Raw genomic sequence first — 5649 nt, forward strand, 5'->3', positions numbered from 1 at the left:
TCGCGTGTGAAGGACATCGATTGGGTTGATCGTGGTCCCTCTGGAGACCCTGAGGCGCGATCGTTGGCTCAAGGAAAAACTCCCTTGTCCTTGCGTCAAGTGCAAAAGGGCAAACCCTCGCTTGAGGCGCATTGCCTTGAGCACGTGGGAACGAAGGGCTTTGGCACCCTCAAAAAAGCGCTTCGAGAGATGAGAGCGTGACTCACCAGTCGCTTGAGGAGGTGCCCCATTGTTCTATGTTTGGTGGTGGTGCACCGGCACGCAAGATCAAATGGCAGAGGCAAGAGCGACTGGGCAATTTGGGTGCAACGCATGGTGATCCTCCTGTTGGCTCTACTTCAGCAGCTCCTATGGCGTCTCCGTCGCACTTTGAGGTAGAGGAGGAGCACATGTTTGACATTTGTGATGAGTTACTAGCTCATGAGCATGACGTGTGCGAGGAGGATTGTCAGCCCTGCACTAAACAGACTGCCAAAATGGAGGATAGATTGATAACGAGTGCCCGAACACCTCTTTACGACGGTGCACCGTACTCAATGCTCCAAGCATCGTTGGAAGTCCTCAGCTTGCATGAAAAATTCAGTTGGAGTAATACAAGTGTCGATGCACTACTTCTGTAAGTATGGAATGTGGATTTTATGTACTCTCCACTCGTTTTATGGTACCGTCTTCTGGCAATTATACTAATATGCATGTTTTTTGTAGTTTGATGGGCAAAATGTTTCCAGAAGATCACCACATGCCTCTAGATCATTGTCGACGAGCTAGATCGTATGTCACTGCACTTGGAATGGAGTATGAGCGCATCCATGCATGCGTCAACGATTGCATGCTATACCATAATGAGCATGCACATGCTACCTTATGTCACGTGTGCGGGGAGGCACGATACAAGACCGGAGTGAGCGGGGCGCACCTACCCCGCAACGTATTGAGACATTTTCCATTAATTCCTTGCATACAACACATGTTTAAAAGCAGATCTATCATGGAGCTTCTTGGGTGGCACGCGAACCATCGCTCAAATGATGGAATGATGCATGTCCCTACCGCTTCACCTGCATAGAGGCACATCGAAACTCAATGGCCAGAGTTTGGGCTGGAGCCTCGACACTTGAGGCTTGGGTTACCAAGTGATGGTGTCAACCCCTTCGGCACTAAGTCTACTTCATGGAGCACTTGTCCTGTGGTGATCGTCAACTACAATATTCCACTATGGGAGACAACCAAGAAGGGAAATATACTTCTTTCCTTGCTTGTGCCAGGGAAGTACAAAATGTCAAATATTGACATCTACCTCGAGTCACTCATCGAGGAGTTGGAAGAGTTATGGAGAGGCATTCCTGTTGTCGATGTTTGACTTGCAAAGCATTAGGAAAAATATGAACCCTCTAGGGGCCCTTTGGGGTTAAGGTTAATTAGAGGCCAACCAATGACAAGAGGGTAGTGGACACACTCTATGCCCTCAAAAATGTAGGGGGACAAAGTAGTCTTACACAAATGGGCTCTTACCTAGTGAGAAGGTGGGGTGGGGAGGGGGTAGGGGGGGTGGGCCATATGGAACCTCCAACTTCCCTCCTTTTTTATCCGATTTTGAAAAAATCCCAAAAATTTGAAATTTTTCAAAATTTTCAAAACTCAAATTTTATCTTCTTAAAACCCCCCTAAATCTATTTTATGGTCAAAAGAACATTTCTTACCTCAAAAAGTCAAAACGTACACCCAAAAACCCTAAAATGCATTTTTTTAAGAAACTTTTGAAAAATATTTTTTTACTATCCAGAGCTTCCCCAAAAGCAGTCCTTAGGCAAAAAGTTATTTTCTCTCTCTAGAACCCCTTTTCCAACCCCTCCTTGGTTGCAACCATCACACTCATCCTCTACTCCAACACTCTCTCTCTCTACACCATCTCCATTGTTGTAGCAAGAAATCTCATCTCTCCTCCCCTACCACCTTCCATTGCCACACCAAGCAAGGGTTATCCAGCTTCTCCTCCCATTGCCACAAGGGTTAACCACCTTCTCATATCACTTTATCCCACCTACATTGTAGAAACAAGCAAGGTCCTGGTCCTCCTCCTAATTTTCTTTGCTCAACCATGGCCAACTCTACTTCGCAAAGGCGGCCAAAGGATGAGGCCACAGCACTTGCATGCCACAACACTAGAGGTATAGATGATTAGTGGGTGCCACAAGAGTTCACCAAAGGTGCTTGGGTATACATGCAACCATTTGCTATTGGCCCTCATCGTGTGCGGAATTGTGAAAACTTGGATCTTCATTGGAAAGGAAAGCTCCTTGGCTTCAAGAACCGCAAAGACAAGGGAACCGTAGCCATTTTGCAACATTTTTTCTCAATGTGAACCATGCAATTGCAACAACCACCTCGATTTTCAACACATTGTAAGTACATGTTTTGAGAATACAAAGCTGGGTGTGAAATCACAGTGTAATGTTATTATGGATTCATACTTAAGATTTGTCATGCATTTATAGTCATATTTTCATCCACATTGGTGGAGGAGCAACCACTACATAGTCTCTCTGGCACATTCAATGCTATACATGCGGATATTGGAGCAACAATGTTCCCACATCTTTGCCCAACCAAACTGGTTCAAAGAAGGATTTTCTTCTATTCTCTCTCCTATATTGTCCCTACTTCTACACAAGTGTTTGGAACGCTTGAACCCATCAAAGTAACTTCCTTATTAAGTATGGAGTGGACGGTGCCAGATTTGTGGTCGGTAGCATCTTTCGAGCAAAAGATGATAATAGATTTCCAAAACTCTTTGAAATACTCTAAAGCTTCTAGGTCTGTGGGCTTGAGTTTGTGTTTGCCTATTCATTGTTTTGTGCATATTTTTAAAGAGTGTGGATTTGTGGAGACTACCACAATGCTTGTATGTAAAGTGTGCATTACGAGTAATTAGGAAGGCTTTTAGAAGAGGAGTGGGTTTTTGTGGAGGGCATGCACAACGGGGACCGGTACCGTTGTAAGGTTGGAGCTTCAGGTATTGGAATGCGCTATTTGAAATCCCGCACCTCCTTGTACATACGATTTCACTATGATCGTTGGATGTGCAAGCTTGGAGTGTGGACTCCCTTACAGAGTGTAGACGGCGCTATTGCAAGCTTTGACATTGTAATGAAGATTCCCAATGATGATTTGAAGGCAGTCCAAGTGAACAAGCATTGGACTCTTGGTAATGTGCGAGAACATTTGGTTATTATGGGTTTTGAGGCCCTTCAACAAGCACAATTTCGTTTACAAGGTCACAAGGTGAGAATCCTTCCACCACATTTTCAATACATCATGGTTTGTCGATCATTGGATGCTTATTGTAATGAATGTCCGCAGATTGGGAAGAGAATGGAAGACAAATTGAAGGTCGAGGAGAACTGGGGGATGGATGGAACTATGCTATCGATCTTATAAGTTTGTAACTCTTGCAATTTTCAAAACGATCCCCGATGTAATCAACATGATTTGCTTTGGCAAATCATGTTTTTGAATATAATTTTTTGCATTGAGATGAGAAATCATTTTTTGGTGAAAGTGCCTTTTTTATGTCTTTAAAAAAGGGTCCATTATAAAAGGGGGGCCACCTAACTCATTCACTATTTTCACTTTTGCAACTCTTGAGCTCCTCCACTCTCTATCTACACCCCAGGCTAGACATGGATGCTTCCACAGCCTCTGCATCTACACCCACATCCACCCCTTTGTCACGCTTTATTCTCTTCCTCGAGGACACCAAATACAAAGGGAAGTTGGACCTCCACACCTTTTTTACTCGTCTCCCTGACCTTGACGCCACAATTGCCCTTCACATGGATGCATTTGCCAAGATTTTTGCATTCATGGAGGAGCACATCATAAAATATTATGTATCTATCTCCCCACATGCAGGGATCTGGTTGCCTTGCGATCTTTTGCGCTGTATACACAAAGGTGATCTCCCATTCTCCAAGCGGTTGCAACGATTCCAAGAAATTGCCACCGATGCAGGTCATTTCTTAGACGAGCAAGCCCCAGGGGTGTCAACGCTCAAGAAGAGCAAGTTGGGGGTGGAGTACCTTTCTCGGCTCGCAACATCTATCTTCTTGGTGAGCGAGGAACCTGATTTGGAGGAGCTCCGCTTACCACACCTTCAGGTTGGGTCCTTTATCAAGGACACCAAGGAGCAGCAGGTTATCCCCATGAACCTTGCAGCGGAAGGAAAGACACCCCGGCTCGAGTACCCCACGGGGCTCGAGGAAGTGGTTGAGAAATCCATAGTTGTGGCTGGCCCTAGTGACACTCCAGTGCCACTACCACTAACGGATGTGGCTATCCCAGAGGTAGAAATCAGCCGCTTCTCCTCAGTGGTAGTGGATGGGGAGGAGTATGTGTTTATGCATGATTTGGAGAAAGCATTTGGCTTGCGCATGGATGAATGCTTGAGCATGCTATGCAACAGCAATTTATCAAAATGTGTCCAAACTTGCTTGCGCTTGTTTGCAAGCTCGCCATTTGAATCATTGTCAGTAGTAGCTTTGCATAACTCCTTCCAAACCTCCCAAAGGTTACCTGCCTGCTGGTTGGAGTTGTTTTGAGCATCATATCGACTTGTCTTTCCTTGGGAAACTTTCTTCAAAAAGTGTCTAGCTTTTTGTCCACTCATTGACACTTGTTGAGCAATTTCATGGGCCTCCTCTGTGTTCTTTGCAAAAACGATAGACACATTTCCACCGTGACAGCCAATGGAATTCAAGAGTACCTCCACTCTTTCGATCGTTTCCTGGGGCTTTTCCAACGGTTTCATTGTGAAAGCATATTCAAGGTGGAGCTTCAATAGCCTATCAAAAATGCGCATGAATGCGTGTAATGTACATTCGATAAAGGAAATGGAAAGATTGGATTCCAAACGTGGTCCTTTTGATCACGGTCTGGGGCAGTGAGCATGGGACATCTCAGAATAGACGCTTCCCATTCTCTACCTTCATCTCCGACATCACGAAAATCTAACCCTTGTTCTCCATGCCCTTGCCATGGAAGCATGGAACCAACCTTTGCAGTGCTCTTATGTGATTTTTGTACATTATGTTTGTACCCTCGAGTGCGAAATGGACAAGGCATGAGAGAAGAAGCCCCTTGTTTGCATCCAAGCAAACACTTTATGGTCTTCAAATCTCCACCTAAGTGCCACTCCACATCATAACTACCAAAACCCTCAATCTCCAACTTCTGACCTGCAATTTGGGAGTGTATTACTTCTGTAATCCATGGAGTTCTCTCAAAAATCCATGAAAGTACTCCATTGGTCTCTTTGGGCACCTCAATAGAACCCAACCACCAAATGTCTTTCTCTGATTGCACGCTAAAAGATGGGGTGGGAGATGGCTCGATTGAATCCCTTCGCTTGGTTTGCAGAAGGGCCTCGTTCATTAGAGTGACACTTAGCCTCTCTAACCTTCGATCTTTCACTATTTGACACTCATTGAGTTTCAGCACAAAAGCGACTTTTGTGCCAAGCACTACAAAATAAATAGTGCCAAGACCTTAAACTTCAGAGTCTATGATAAGAACAATACCAAAGAAAAAAGTAAAGTGTGTCACCTTCTTCAGGTAACTCGTAAAATCTAAGCATGGCTTCTTAAAGCCTTC

The sequence above is a fragment of the Adiantum capillus-veneris genome, chromosome 17, assembly GCF_014529385.1.
Source record: "Adiantum capillus-veneris isolate H3 chromosome 17, ASM1452938v2, whole genome shotgun sequence".
Taxonomy (NCBI): domain Eukaryota; kingdom Viridiplantae; phylum Streptophyta; class Polypodiopsida; order Polypodiales; family Pteridaceae; genus Adiantum; species Adiantum capillus-veneris.